Source organism: Coregonus clupeaformis, chromosome 21, assembly GCF_020615455.1.
Source record: "Coregonus clupeaformis isolate EN_2021a chromosome 21, ASM2061545v1, whole genome shotgun sequence".
NCBI classification, from domain to species: Eukaryota; Metazoa; Chordata; class Actinopteri; order Salmoniformes; family Salmonidae; genus Coregonus; species Coregonus clupeaformis.
In genome coordinates, this window is record NC_059212.1 from 891,312 (window position 1) to 908,197 (window position 16,886).

Sequence of the window (16,886 nt, forward strand, 5' to 3'; positions counted from 1 at the left end):
CTTATTAACAAATTATAGTTTTGGCAAGTCGGTTAGGACATCTACTTTGTGCATGACACAAGTCATTTTTCCAACAATTGTTTACAGACAGATTATTTCACTTATAATTCACTGTATCACAATTCCAGTGGGTCAGAAGTTTACATACACTTAGTTGACTGTGCCTTTAAACAGCTTGGAAAATTCCAGAAAATGATGTCATGGCTTTAGAAGCTTCTGATAGGCTAATTGACATAATTTGAGTCAATTGGAGGTGTACCTGTGGATGTATTTCAAGGCCTACCTTCAACCTCAGTGCCTCTTTGCTTGACATCATGGGAAAATCAAAAGAAATCAGCCAAGACCTCAGAATAAAAATTGTAGACCTCCACAAGTCTGGTTCATCCTTGGGAGCAATTTCCAAACGCCTGAAGGTACCACGTTCATCTGCACAAACAATAGTATGCAAGTATAAACACCATGGGACCACGCAGCCGTCATACCGCTCAGGAAGGAGACGTGTTCTGTCTCCTAGAGATTAACGTACTTTGGTGCGAAAAGTGCAAATCAATCCCAGAACAATAGTAAAGGACCGTGTGAAGATGCTGGAGGAAACAGGTACAAAAGTATCTATATCCACAGTAAAACGAGTCCTATATCGATATAACCTGAAATGCCGCTCAGCAAGGAAGAAGCCACTGCTCCAAAACTGCCATAAGAAAGCCAGACTATGGTTTGCAACTGCACATGGGGACAAAGATCGTACCTTTTGGAGAAATGTCCTCTGGTCTGATGAAACAAAAATGTAACTGTTTGGCCATAATGACCATCGTTATGTTTGGAGGAAAAAGGGGGTTGCTTGCAAGCCGAAGAACACCATCCCAACCATGAAGCACGGGGGTGGCAGCATCATGCTGTGGGGGTGCTTTGCTGCAGGAGGTACTGGTGCACTTCACAAAATAGATGGCATCATGAGGAAGGAAAATTATGTGGATATATTGAAGCAACATCTCAAGACATCAGTCAGGAAGGTAAAGCTTGGTTGCAAATGGGTCTTCCAAATGGACAATGACCCCAAGCATACTTCCAAAGTTGTGGCAAAATGGCTTAAGGACAACAAAGTCAAGGTATTGGAGTGGCCATCACAAAGCCCTGACCTCAATCTTATAGAACATTTGTGGGCAGAACTGAAAAAGTGTGTGTGAGCAAGGAGGCCTACAAACCTGACTCAGTTACCCCAGCTCTGTCAGGAGGAATGTGCCAAAATTCACCCAACTTATTGTGGGAAGATTGTGGAAGGCTACCTGAAACGTTTGACCCAAGTTAAAGAATTTAAAGGCAATTCTACCAAATACTAATTGAGTGTATGTAAACTTCTGACCCACTGGGAATGTGATGAATGAAATAAAAGCTGAAATAACTCATTCTCTCTACTATTATTCTGACATTTCACATTCTTATTTTTTAATTTTTTTTTAATAAAGTGGTGATCCTAACTGACCTAAGACAGGGAATCTTTACTAGGATTAAATGTCAGGAATTGTGGAAAAACTGAGTTTAAATGTATTTGGCTAAGGTGTATTTAAACTTCTGACATTCATGGACAGATCATTTGCATGAGCTGAAATCCATTGGAAACAAATGGCTTTATCATTCTCATATGGATGAAGGTCATTGACAGTATAAATTCATTCGGAGAAGAGGGATGGAAGTCTGGGTAGAGATGGCTGCTGTTATCATTTTTGTTTCAGATGCATCTGTGTGATTTATTATGTGGGAAGTGAGGCTATAAATCAACCACTCTGGCATTTCTCCTCTGCTAGGGAGTCACAGACACGTTACTAGTTCTCCTTTTGGCTGTAGAGGCTTGAGAATCAGACACGCTAGCTGGACTTTCCCATTTCGGCTGTAGTTTCACACGATGCAGGGTGTCCTGCTAGTGCATTCGCAATCCTCACATTTTGATGTTTTGTAAGTCGTTTTTAGGGAGGTGTTTGAACCCCAACTGAGCAAATAGGTGTAAACCTTGTACTTGGTTGTCAACACTTTATAAATATGGCACTTTATAGTAGTATATCCTTCCTAAGCTTACAAGGTAGACATGCAAAGTAATTCTACTGTTTGCCTTTGTGAGTTGGTGCATAAATAATTATTAGTTATTCATGGTTGAACCTCTCACTCTGTGCCAGTAAGGATGCCCTGGTCCTTTAAAAAGTTGTCTGCGACTTGTACAATGTGGCAAAATCATGGTAGAATTGCACATATATAACTGTGTATAGCTGTCATTATTTGTTATTATTTCAATATCTTTGGCATATATTTGCTATGGACTTCTATTATACCAGCAATGATCTCCCTACATCCCATAAACACACATTTGGAGGCGTTTCTCACTGCCTAGCAACCTGACACAAGTGTAGCCAGCTTTACTTTCCACTTGTAAGCCAGTAGAATAGTGTGTAAACATAGGTTCTTCAACCTCACAGCAATGTTCCAACAAAAAAGCTTTTGTGGAACTGAAGTGATTTGAGTTGTGGATCTATAAGCTCCCTCAGTCGGCTTGTAGTGAATTCACTCATTAACACTGTATTTCGTAGATCTGCTCTTGCCAGTTCTGCCATCCATGTGCACAGAGCTTGTTTAGAGGGGACGAGGGCGTCTTTGCATTAATGATGTTTTCTGACCGCCGCCACCCCGCCAGCGCCATGCCTTTAATTCGCTGTGATGGTCTGTCATGGTGTAATATGACTCACAGTGCATTGCACATGTGCTTTCCGAGTGGTGCCCCCCTTTGTCGCTTTGAATCAACTTGAGGCCCACAACCGTCACATACGCCACGCTTGTTTGCATGGGCTGCCTTGGCCAGCACAGCTGACCAGCACAGCACAGCCAATGAGAAAAAGAAACAACAGCGTCTGTGTGGGCACTCAACCGTGCCAGTAAAGAGTACATTGCTGATAAATCTGAATAGATGAACCGTAGCAAAACGACGTATGAATATTTTCAGCTGACAATTGGGGGCTGTGGGCTTAAAATTTGCTTGAGAATGGTGAACTGAATGTTGATTATTTGTGTGTGCGTGTGTGGCCTGCATATTTATAGTCTGCTTTGTGTGACTGTGAATGTCAGGACTGATCTGAGAGCAGTGCCTGCAGGGGAGTGAGGCAAGAATCCCCCAGCCTTTGGATTAGTGTCAGTGTGCAGGAAGCGAAGGCTGCACGTCCCCCCCCCCTGAGCTACGTGTGTCTGTTGGGTCTCTAAAGCTGTCTGTTTGAATTCTCTCCATACTACAGTACATAGCATTTCCATTATAGTCTCTCGATTGTCTTGAAGCCCTTCATGACAGCCAGCATCCTCTCCATTAGTTCAGGTTTTCAATCCTCTCCATATCGGTTTGTATCCACTTGAAATGCAAGCCACATCAATAGAGATCTAATTCAAAGAATCTGAATGCGGCTGTTGAGAATTCTTAGCAGTCCAAGACAATTCTACATTTCATGAGACAGTCTCTGTGTCACTGGCTCAAGGGATTTGATCCCTACGTTATATCTGTGAAAGATGTGCCTTGGTCTTGGTCATTATTCATCTTTGCCTATGAGGTTGTTGTATCTATGAGTATTGGTACCAACAAATCAGCATTTTTAAGGCAGGGTAGGCAGCTTCTTCACAGGTAATTTAGATCAGTAAGGTTATGGTGAAACACACTGTATAGGCCTACCTCTTGTTCACTGCTTGGATATGCCTGTACTTGGCAAGGCCTAGATTCAATCAGATCAAGCGTTAACCGGCGATAGCCGACACCTGCATAGCTGATGTTCAAATTCAAGTTTTTACTGATATCCACATGGCAAAGATACTGAAAAACATGAATATTACAATACATACACAATAACACATTCAAGTTGAAATCACAAGTAGAATTCATGACAATATGTACATTACCAGTCATAAGTTTGAACACACCAACTCATTCAAGGGTTTTTCTTTATTTTTACAATTTTCTACATTGTAGAATAATAGTGAAGACATGAAAACTATGAAATAACACATATGGAATCATGTAGTAACCAAAAAAGTGTTAAACAAATCAAAATATATTTTATATTTGAGATTCTTTAAATAGCCACCCTTTGCCTTGATGACAGCGTTGCACACTCTTGGCATTCTCTCAACCAGCTTCACCTGGAATGCTTTTCCAACAGTCTTGAAGGAGTTCCCACATATGCTGAGCACTTGTTGGCTGCTTTTCCTTCACTTTGCTGTCCGACTCATCCCAAACCATCTCAATTGGGTTGAGGTCGGGGGATTGTGGAGGCCAGGTCATCTGATGCAGCACTCCATCACTCTCCTTCTTGCTAAAATAGCCCTTACACAGCCTGGAGGTGTGTTGGATCATTGTCCTGTTGAAAAACAAATGATAGTCCCACTAAGCCCAAACCAGATGGGATGGCGTATCGCTGCAGAATGCTGTGGTAGCCATGCTGGTTAAGTGTGCATTGAATTCTAAATAAATCACAGACAGTGTCACCAGCAAAGCACCCCCACACCATAACACCTCCTCCTCCATGCTTTACGGTGGGAAATACACATGCGGAGATCATCCGTTCACCCACACGGCGTCTCACAAAGGCACGGCGGTTGGAACCAAAAATCTCAAATTTGGACTCAGGACCAAATGACAAAGTTCCACTGGTCTAATGTCCATTACTCGTGTTTCTTGGCCCAAGCAAGTCTCTTCTTCTTATTGGTGTCCTTTAGTAGTGGTTTCTTTGCAGCAATTCAAGCATAAAGGCCTGATTCACACAGTCTCCTCGAAACAGTTGATGTTGAGATGTGTCTGTTACTTGAACTCTGTAAAGCATTTATTTGGGCTGCAATTTCTGAGGCTGGTAACTCTAATGAACTTATCTTCTGCAGCAGAGGTAAATACTCATGAGAACCAGTTTCATCATAGCGCTTGATGGTTTTTGCGACTGCACTTGAAGAAACCTTCAAAGTTTTTGAGATTTTCCATATTGACTGACCTTCATGTCTTAAAGTAATGATGGACTATTGTTTCTCTTTGCTTATTTGAGCTGTTCTTGCCATAATATGGACTTGGTTTTTTACCAAATAGGGCTATCTTCTGTATACCCCCACTACCTTGTCACAACACAACTGATTGGCTCAAACGCATTAAGAAGGAAAGAAATTCCACAAATTAACTTTTAAGAAGGCACACCTGTTAATTGAATTGCATTCCAGGTGACTACCTCATGAAGCTGGTTGTGAGAATGCCAAGAGTGTGCAAAGCTGTCATCAAGGCAAAGGGTGGCTATTTGAAGAATCTAAGTATATAAAATATATTTTGATTTGTTTAACACTTTTTTGGTTACTACATGATTCCATGTGTTATTTCTTAGTTTTGATGTCTTCACTATTTTTCTACAATGTATAAAATAGTAAAAATAAAGAAAAACCCTTGAATGAGGAGGTGTGTCCAAACTTTTGACTGGTAGTCTACATTAAGGTGACTCACAGGATCCATCCTTGTGAAAATTAGAAAGAGTTTAAATTTAACTTGGATCTCCGTCTCAAAATGCGCATCTGCCAATTAAAATCGTTGACGTAGTTGCACGTGATCAAACACTACATATTAGCTGTTCCAATTACACAACTTGGCACATTTACCCCTATGCTGACCTGAGCAGGTGGCAGTGATTATTTCCTGTAATCAGCCTATCAAATATCTTAGACTTTATATCCACCAACCAATGGCATTTCTTAAAATAGGTCAACTTGGCCACCAGAGGGATATTTTACACCTCCAAATTCAAGGTTTAGGTTGAGTTTTGTTCCGCTTGGTCTGTAGAGTGCCAATATTGCATGATGCATCCTTGACTAGGCTGCTAGCTACTAACATTAGACAAAATTAAAAAGGTACGTTTTCGTATACATAACCACGTTTCCATCCACATATTTTATGCGAGTAAAGTTTTTATTATGCTAGAAATGGTGGTAGAAATGCCTTTATGCGCAAATATTGATATAATAACCATCATATCGAGGTAAACTTGGAGTCACTTGATGATATGGTGTGTGGTCTTCCCACTACGACTTGGGAAACCATGCAGTTTATTAGGCTACAGATTAAATAAATTATGATAACATTTACAGGGTGGTGAAAGTGCACAGTGATCTTGATGTTCCTTTCCAATTAATACTGAGGGTCTTATTCTGGTGACATGATCGATGCTTGACTGCCATTTTACAAATACAAATATTCTCGCTTTTATCCATAATAATCTCATCATGTAGACTAGTCTACCTGTGCTGCGAGCTGTTGGCTAAAGCACACATACAGTGGGGAAAAAAAGTATTTAGTCAGCCACCAATTGTGCAAGTTCTCCCACTTAAAAAGATGAGAGAGGCCTGTAATTTTCATCATAGGTACACGTCAACTATGACAGACAAAATGAGGAAAAAAAATCCAGAAAATCACATTGTAGGATTTTTAATGAATTTATTTGCAAATTATGGTGGAAAATAAGTATTTGGTCAATAACAAAAGTTTCTCAATACTTTGTTATATACCCTTTGTTGGCAATGACACAGGTCAAACGTTTTCTGTAAGTCTTCACAAGGTTTTCACACACTGTTGCTGGTATTTTGGCCCATTCCTCCATGCAGATCTCCTCTAGAGTAGTGATGTTTTGGGGCTGTCGCTGGGCAACACGGACTTTCAACTCCCTCCAAAGATTTTCTATGGGATTGAGATCTGGAGACTGGCTAGGCCACTCCAGGACCTTGAAATGCTTCTTACGAAGCCACTCCTTCGTTGCCCGGGCGGTGTGTTTGGGATCATTGTCATGTTGAAAGACCCAGCCACGTTTCATCTTCAATGCCCTTGCTGATGGAAGGAGGTTTTCACTCAAAATCTCACGATACATGGCCCCATTCATTCTTTCCTTTACACGGATCAGTCGTCCTGGTCCCTTTGCAGAAAAACAGCCCCAAAGCATGATGTTTCCACCCCCCATGCTTCACAGTAGGTATGGTGTTCTTTGGATGCAACTCAGCATTCTTTGTCCTCCAAACACGACGAGTTGAGTTTTTACCAAAAAGTTATATTTTGGTTTCATCTGACCATATGACATTCTCCCAATCCTCTTCTGGATCATCCAAATGCACTCTAGCAAACTTCAGACGGGCCTGGACATGTACTGGCTGAAGCAGGGGGAAACGTCTGGCACTGCAGGATTTGAGTCCCTGGCGGCGTAGTGTGTTACTGATGGTAGGCTTTGTTACTTTGGTCCCAGCTCTCTGCAGGTCATTCACTAGGTCCCCCCGTGTGGTTCTGGGATTTTTGCTCACCGTTCTTGTGATCATTTTGACCCCACGGGGTGAGATCTTGCGTGGAGCCCCAGATCGAGGGAGATTATCAGTGGTCTTGTATGTCTTCCATTTCCTAATAATTGCTCCCACAGTTGATTTCTTCAAACCAAGCTGCTTACCTATTGCAGATTCAGTCTTCCCAGCCTGGTGCAGGTCTACAATTTTGTTTCTGGTGTCCTTTGACAGCTCTTTGGTCTTGGCCATAGTGGAGTTTGGAGTGTGACTGTTTGAGGTTGTGGACAGGTGTCTTTTATACTGATAACAAGTTCAAACAGGTGGCATTAATACAGGTAACGAGTAGAGGACAGAGGAGCCTCTTAAAGAAGAAGTTACAGGTCTGTGAGAGCCAGAAATCTTGCTTGTTTGTAGGTGACCAAATACTTATTTTCCACCATAATTTGCAAATAAATTCATTAAAAATCCTACAATGTGATTTTCTGGATTTCTTTTTCTCAATTTGTCTGTCATAGTTGACGTGTACCTATGATGAAAATTACAGGCCTCTCTCATCTTTTTAAGTGGGAGAACTTGCACAATTGGTGGCTGACTAAATACATTTTTTCCCCACTGTACCGAAACCAGAGTAGGCACATTGACTATTTCTCGCAACAGTTTTTGTGACAAAACTATCGGTAGAGTTTATAATGCGATGGAAATACATGTAACTTTTATTTGGTACATTAAAACTTAAGCGAAAAATTAAAACATTTGTGCACTAAGTCATCACACACAGTTCTTTTATCAGCAACAAGTCAGTTTGGTGGAAACACACCACTGGTGGGAAATGGATATTTTCTTTATGCAGATTTTAGAATATTCGCATTGGAATATTTTAATTGGCTGATGCGCATTTTGAGATGGATAAAAGGTTTAAATGTAAACTATTTCTAATGTTTGCAATTGCGATTCTTAGTGCAAATCTAGACAAAATAAAAAAGACCTAGCTAGCAAAAACAGTTTTGTTGATTAATTTAATGTTTTGGCGGTGTCGAAGGTGTAACACGTTGGAGCTGTTAAATCGGTGAACAGCTGCTCTTGTGATCATTGTCACGAAGCCACACCTGTCCCACTCGCATTAGTTGTTCAGAACGAGAAAGTGTAGGCTATATAGAAATAATGATGCTCAAATTAAAAATCATTAAATAAAACAATTTGGATTTCTATCAGCCTAATCGAGGTGTAGATTACATCTCAAGCTACAGTGTTCAAACTTGTAAACAAGGTTGCATGGGATTTCTCTTAATGCGACTCAGTGTAGCCAATGGCAATGTCCGCTTTAGGTATAATGCCGGGAGCCGCTTTTGGTTCTCTTTCAGTCAACTCGGTTCGACATCTCACTATGGGACACACGCTTGTGCGTGTCATTCGCTGAAGCCTTATTTGCGGGTGCAGGCCTCGATTTATAACCACCGCAATGCTCTGGTTTCTCTTATGTCTATTTGCTTATGAACCCATTTAACAGCTATCTTCAGAAACATCTCTCAACTTTACTGTTCCATTCGGTGTGGGCTACCACCCTACCACGAGCGTTGAGTGGCTTCTTTTCTATTTAAGCAATTCTGTTAATTTCGGCTTCACTTTACTGAGTGAAGTTACATCAGTTAGCTTGTTAGTAGTGCTGTTTGACGTCAGCTAGCTATGTGGTTCCACAAAATGAGTGCCTTTTGAGTGCCCTTTGATATTTTAAGTAGAAATTGTTCACCAATATAGAATTTTAAAAGCCTGTTATAATAATTGATAATAACCACACGTGTCAAAGCTAGCAACCTTTCGTGCTAAGCCGCCATTCGTTTTGTTTGGCCGACCGGAGCGGGGCTGTTTCTTCAAAGTGTGTTACCCCACTATTGAAGCACCATCCCCTTTTACATTCTCTTGTAAAAGATACAGTGGGGAAAAAAAGTATTTAGTCAGCCACTATTTGTGCAAGGTCTCCCACTTAAAAAGATGAGAGAGGCCTGTAATTTTCATCATAGGTACACGTCAACTATGAAAGACAAATTGAGAAAAAAAAATCCAGAAAATCACATTGTAGGATTTTATATGAATTTATTTGCAAATTATGGTGGAAAATAAGTATTTGGTCACCTACAAACAAGCAAGATTTCTGGCTCTCACAGACCTGTAACTTCTTCTTTAAGAGGCTCCTCTGTCCTCCACTCGTTACCTGTATTAATGGCATCTGTTTGAACTTGTTATCAGTATAAAAGACACCTGTCCACAACCTCAAACAGTCACACTCCAAACTCCACTATGGCCAAGACCAAAGAGCTGACAAAGGACACCAGAAACAAAATTGTAGACCTGCACCAGGCTGGGAAGACTGAATCTGCAATAGGTAAGCAGCTTGGTTTGAAGAAATCAACTGTGGGAGCAATTATTAGGAAATGGAAGACATACAAGACCACTGATAATCTCCCTCGATCTGGGGCTCCACGCAAGATCTCACCCTGTAGGGTCAAAATGATCACAAGAACGGTGAGCAAAAATCCCAGAACCACACGGGGAGACCTAGTGAATGACCTGCAGAGAGCTGGGACCAAAGTAACAAAGCCTACCATCAGTAACACACTACGCCGCCAGGGACTCAAATCCTGCAGTGCAAGACGTGTCCGCCTGCTTAAGCCAGTACATGTCCAGGCCTGTCTGAAGTTTGCTAGAGTGCATTTGGATGATCCAGAAGAGGATTGGGAGAATGTCATATGGTCAGATGAAACCAAAATAGAACTTTTTTGGTAAAAACTCAACTCGTCGTGTTTGGAGGACAAAGAATGCTGAGTTGCATCCAAAGAACACCATACCTACTGTGAAGTATGGGGGGTGGAAACATCATGCTTTGGGGCTGTTTTTCTGCAAAGGGACCAGGACGACTGATCTGTGTAAAGGAACGAATGAATGGGGCCATGTATCGTGAGATTTTGAGTGAAAACCTCCTTCCATCAGCAAGGGCATTGAAGATGAAACGTGGCTGGGTCTTTCAGCATGACAATGATCCCAAACACACCGCCCGGGCAATGAAGGAGTGGCTTCGTAAGAAGCATTTCAAGGTCCTGGAGTGGCCTAGCCAGTCTCCTGATCTCAACCCCATAGAAAATCTTTGGAGGGAGTTGAAAGTCTGTGTTGCCCAGCGACAGCCCCAAAACATCACTGCTCTAGAGGAGATCTGCATGGAGGAATGGGCCAAAATACCAGCAACAGTGTGTGAAAACCTTGTGAAGACTTACAGAAAACGTTTGACCTGTGTCATTGCCAACAAAGGGTATATAACAAAGTATTGAGAAACTTTTGTTATTGACCAAATACTTATTTTCCACCATAATTTGCAAATAAATTCATTAAAAATCCTACAATGTGATTTTCTGGATTTTTTTTTCTCATTTTGTCTGTCATAGTTGACGTGTACCTATGATGAAAATTACAGGCCTCTCTCATCTTTTTAAGTGGGAGAACTTGCACAATTGGTGGCTGACTAAATACTTTTTTTCCCCACTGTAAGCCTAGTAGTGCATTTTACCTCAAGTTACTTGGTTTAAACAGAGTCGGCACATGGTATTAACACGCGCTGGCTTGGTTAACCACCTATCGTCACTCAGGAGGTTATAGCCAGCTAATTAGCTAGCATCACTCTTAGAGCTACTTTCACTAACCTGAAAGTATATAGAATGACTTTATTTCCCACTCCCCTGGTGAATAAAGCTTTCTTTTTCACTGGTACTTCCTGTTTGAGATTTTGCTTGCAAGCAGGAATCAGGAGGATAGAGTTATGGTTAGATTTGCCAAAGGGAGGGCGAGGGAGAGCCTTGTATGCTTTTATGTGTGTGGAGTAAAGGTGATCTAGAGTTTTGTCGCCTGGTAAACATTCGGTAAAACTAATTTTAGTTTCCATGCATTAAAAATCACCGGCCACGAGAAGCGCCGCCTCTGGATATGCATTTTCTTGTTTGCTTACGGCCCTATACAGCTCATTGAGTGCGGTCTTACTGCCAGCATTGGTTTGTCACATAAACACTTAAGGAGCACAGAGAAAAAGACAACTCTAGACAAAAGTAGTCTGTGATGTCACAGGTTTACATTCCCTCTCTACCTATTCAGGGAAATAGTTTTAAGTGTTGTCATCAACAATGATGGTATATTATGGCAGGGGATACAGTAGACAACAGCCTGTTGTCTGGACCTACCGCAGTCTCTATGGGGGTGCCACAGGGTTCAATTCTTGGGCCGACTCTTTTCTCCGTGCATTTCAATGATGTCGCTCTTGCTGCTGGTGACTCTCAGATCCACCTCTACGCAGACGACACCATTTTGTATACATCTGGCCCTTCATTGGACACTGTGTTAACAAACCTCCAAACGAGCTTCAATGCCATACAACACTCCTTCATTAGCCTCCAACTGCTCTTAAACACTAGTAAAACTAAATGCATGCTCTTCAATTGAACGCTGCTGGCACCCGCCCACCCGACTAGAATCACTACTCTCGACGGGTCTGACCTAGAGTATGTGGACAAATACAAATACCTAGGTGTCTGGTTAGACTGTAAACTCTCCTTCCAGACTCACATTAAGAATCTCCAATCCAAAGTTAAATCTAGAATCGGCTTCCTATTTCGCAACAAAGCCTCCTTCACTCATGCTGCCAAACATGCCCTCGTAAAACTGACTATCCTACCGATCCTTGACTTCGGAGATGTCATTTACAAAATAGCCTCCAACACTCTACTCAGCAAATTGGATGTAGTCTATCACAGTGCCATCCGTTTTGTCTCCAAAGCCCCATACACTACTCACCACTGTGACCTGTACGCTCTTGTTGGCTAGTCCTCACTACATGTTCATCGCCAAACCCACTGGCTCCAGGCCATCTATATCTATATCCAATCACTGCTAGGCAAATCCCTGCCTTATCTTAGCTCATTGGTCACCATAGCAACACCCACCCGTAGTATGCGCTCCAGCAGGTATATCTCACTGGTCATCCCCAAAGCCAACACCTCCTTTGGTCGCCATTCCTTCCATTTCTCTGCTGCCAATGACTGGAACGAATTGCAAAAATCTCTGAAGCTGGAGAGTCTTATCTCCCTCACTAACTTTAAGCATCAGTTGTCAGAGCACCTTACCGATCACTGCACCTGTACACAGCCCATCTGAAATTAGCCCACCCAACTACCTCATCCCTATTTGATTTATTTTGCACATTTGCACCCCAGTATCTCTATTTGCACATCATCTCTTGCACATCTATCATTCCAGTGTTAATGCTAATTGTAATTATTTTGCACTATAGCCTATTTATTGCCTTACCTCCATAACTTGCTACATTTGCACACACTGTATATATATTTTCTGTTGTATTTCTGACTTTATGTTTTGTTTTACCCCATATGTAACTCTGTGTTGTTGTTTTTATCGCACTGCTTTGCTTTATCTTGGCCAGGTCGCAGTTGTAAATGAGAACTTGTTCTCAACTGGCTTACTGAGTGGTTTAGGATAAACATAAGTAGCATAAATCAGTCATAAAATAGCCATAAAGTCATCAGAAGAAACTCTCTACAACACTCTCTATAGCGTATAGGATGTCTCACTTATTAAAAGATAACACATGTTAATTGTTGCCATCTTAATTAAACAAAATGTAGCAGGAGAATGGGAAGGAGTTTGGTGGTTCTGACTTCAGTGCATGGAAACAATGTACAGTTTGTGTTGTAAAATGAGACAGCAGGACATGTCACATAGATGCAATGCTAATTCAGTTATTTTGGATAGCAGCCTAAGGACAGACATGACTGTCCTTGAACCTGACCATTCACAACACAACCACTCAGTAAGAAAAGTTGTAGTTGTCTAGTCTCTGGCATAGCTTGGAGTTAACACACAATGTCTGGGTCTAGGCCTAGACAGTGGAAGAAATCTGGGAATCCTGCAATTACTGATATACTGAAACACCAGCTGTTTCATTCAAAGAAGAGGGCTGTCTTGATTGAATTGATCATGTCTTTACTATTAAATAAATACACATGAAATTAGGTACATTTACATTACACAGAAAAGGAAGAGAAATGCTACGGAATTGTATTGCTAATTCAATCAATGTCTCATATATAGATAATACAAGACGTGTGAATTTTCACAATATGCTCTGAGCAATAAAAAATCTCTTTAATACATTTAATCTATCCAAATGTTTAAATCTGGGTTCATTTTCCCAATGAGGCCCTAGCCTCAGAGCGAGCATGCAGTTCACCAGTAGCGGAACTGTCGGCAGTAGGATGGTCACGACGCACCCCTCCATGTTGGCCTCCAGTTAATCGGTTAATGCTTTGGAACTACATGAGGCGTTTGGCTCCGAGCTGAACGGCGGACAAAAGGGTGTCAGGGATCCAATAACTCAGACTTAATGGCCGGACTAGGGCGATTGTCATCTGTTATGGTATGCTGCAGATATTCCACTGGGCCGTAATAAAAAAAAAAAAGAGACTGCAGTGTATTGGTACCCATGACATTCTAATATGGGAATGGTTTCATGTTCATAAACGCTGACACCAGTTGCTAACCTGATAGATATTGTATATACTGTATTGATAACCTGCTATTAGATAACCTGGAATGATAAGCTGGTATTTGTAGATAACATGGAATGATAACCTGGTATTAGATAACCTGTAATGATAACCTGGTACCCATAAATAACCTGTAAGGATAGCCTGTAATGATAACTTGGTCTTTGTAGATAACCTGGAATGATAACCTGGTATTTATTGATAACCTGGAATGGTCTTTGATAACCTGGTATCTGTAGATAACCTTGAATGATAACCTGGAACGATAACCTGGCATTTGTAGATAACCTGGAATGATAACCTGGTATTCATGTCCTGTTTATCTTTTGTTACAGTGCTATCAGTTGATGGCTTAGGAGAGGATGTGCTGGCTGGTACTCTTTGAATTGGCAGAGAAAGAGCAAATATTATGACTGGTCATCTGGGGTGAGACAACGGACATCGATAACCACAGATCTACTGCAACAGTGAACCCAGCGATCGGACATCGGAAGTTTGAATGGACAAATTGGACATTGGGACATTATACGGAGCGCACAAGGAGCGAAAATCTTTTCTAGTAAGCCTGGAGGCAGGGAAATGAGTAAGTCATGGCCCAAATGATTGCCTTAATTATTACATATATACCTATATATGAAGTGATGAAACTAGAGACTTATCCGAGTTCAAATATGTTTTCTTTATCTGTGAAACAGTGTCTTGTAAGGAACAGATGTGAATATTTTAATAAGAGAAAAATTGTTTGGTTGTAATGTTGACATTGTTTTAGTTGGGTCTGCTTTGTAGGTGTCATTGATAACCAAATGGTGGAGTTGCTCTCTGCTTACGTGCAGCCAGCAGAATGAGTTGATCTATTTTTATCTCGTTTCATATTGTCAACCAAAATAAGGCTGGCTTGAGGCGGAGCTGCTCGCTCAGCTAGCAGCTACAATGTCTTTCAATTCACAACATCATGTAATGACAACTATATTCCAATTCAGAAAGGAGTAGGGAGTAAAAAATGAGACAAAATGACTCTACTATATACATGAAACACATCTGATTATTTTGTCCTCTTTTTTTCACATACTGTAAGCATCTGTTCACACACTCTCACACACAAAAGATGTCAGGTGCGCGCACACACACAGACACAGAGAATGACCTACCGAAGGGACACAAAGGGTTTTCCCTAAGATGCAAATTGTATTTCATTGACAACTATGTTAGTGATAGAATTGACCAGCTGCTTTGTTGACACAAACCTCGATCCATTTAAAGTTAACTGTATGCAAAGTAACATGGAAGTGTGTTATATATTTTTTTAAACCTAGCCTTGACTATTACTTAACCAAAGTTGAAACCCTGATTTTATTGTACGTGGTGGACACTTCCTCTGGAGATGTTGTGAAAATAGATACACATTGAATAGAACATATGTACATATGCTGATGTTTATATTTCTGTGTCCTACAATGTGTCGCAAATCATGGCATTTGAGACAATTCTACTTAGTTTGACTGTTAACAATGTTCCGATCTTCAGAAGTCATGTTCCATTTTTATTTACATGAACATTGAACATGTTGTGGATGCTGCTCCAATCAAGATCTATGATTTTCCCCTTCAATTTTGTTTTTTGGCAAGTGGCTGTTTCTTATTGTGCTGTTCTCATATAATTACTCGTAGAAAATCTGCCCACTCTCTTTTGGCCTGCTTTCAAAGACACATAGTTGTATGCACTGCTTGCTTGTTGCAGCTTTATCAGACAAATCAAGTGTTTGCTTTTTTAAAACATAAATGCCATCTTATGTTTAACCCCATCCTTCTTACATTCAGTCAACAGCCAAGAACTTAGTAATGCTCGCTCCTGGGCGTGCTGTCTATTATTGTGATGTCGGCCCATGATGACTGTGCTTCAGCAACACAAAGTTCTTTATTCTTTTTATGTTATAGAAAGGGGTGGAACCTAATATTATACACAGTATTATGTGCATAGACAATGGACTGGATATCTATTCTCTTCCATAAAAAGAAAACATACATATTTCATTGTACTGTCTGAAAAGACACAGAACACTTGAACTCATATCAGTGTCTGTTCTTCATCTGCTTACATAGAAAATCCTAATTATACACCCCCCCCCAAAAAAATAGTTAGAGGGGTGTAGTCAAGATTTTACTCAATGTTCAGAAAACCCTATCAAACTTACCATGCTACCCTCTGCTAAAAATGACTTTGTTATCAAATTCTTAAGCATCATTGGTTATTTACCCATGACTGCAGAAAAAGTAAGTGCTGTTTATTCCCTGATCCCATAGTCCCATTGTTTTACATTTTGAAGCAAACACAAAACCCCATGCACGTTCTGATAATTTATGTCTGTCAGTCAAAGTGTAATAGTTTAAAGCTAAATCCCTCAGCAGTTAATGGTATAATTTAGTGTGCCTAGCAAGAAGTTGTTGTGTCTTGCCATAGTTAAGCTAAAATACTCTGGATTCCCAAATTGTAGTAGAATAAGCAGTAACTTAGTTTTTCTACTATATTACGACGTTACTATACTGTTAGATACTGTATACTGTTAGCCAAGCTGACCTTCTTCCTAGTTATCTACCCAATCCATAGTATAAGTGACGGCTTCTTTTGAAAATATGAATCAGTGTTATGTTCCGGCCTAAAGCACTTCACATAATGATGAGAATGTAAAAATAATAAAAAGCCATTCTAAGTAATTGGTATAGCCTGTGTAGCCTGAAGACCACAACAATGATATTTGACTACATTATGGTAACATATTATGGTAATGACCTAACTGTGATTGGACTGAACTGAAAAGACAAAGTCAAAGAAAAGGCTTTTTACAATGCTCTAATATCTAGCTGGTCTGTCTTTGAACACTAACCTGGGCCCGTATTCACACAAAGTGTCTCAGAGTGCTGATCTAGGATCAGGTCCCCTGTCCAGGTTATCTTATTCATTGTGATCTAAAAGGTCAAACTG

At 40.7% G+C, this 16,886-nt stretch overlaps 1 protein-coding gene across 1 annotated transcript in view; it reads left to right on the forward strand.

Annotated features, from left to right (window-relative positions):
• LOC121534849 (potassium voltage-gated channel subfamily A member 1-like) overlaps positions 1-16,026 on the forward strand; it is a 30,798-nt gene extending 14,772 nt beyond the window's left edge. Inside the window, exon 3 of the mRNA XM_041841440.2 lies at positions 14,243-16,026. The gene's annotated coding sequence lies outside the window, so the exon portion shown is untranslated. The remainder of the gene's footprint in view (positions 1-14,242) is intronic.
• The last annotated feature ends 860 nt before the right edge of the window (positions 16,027-16,886 follow it).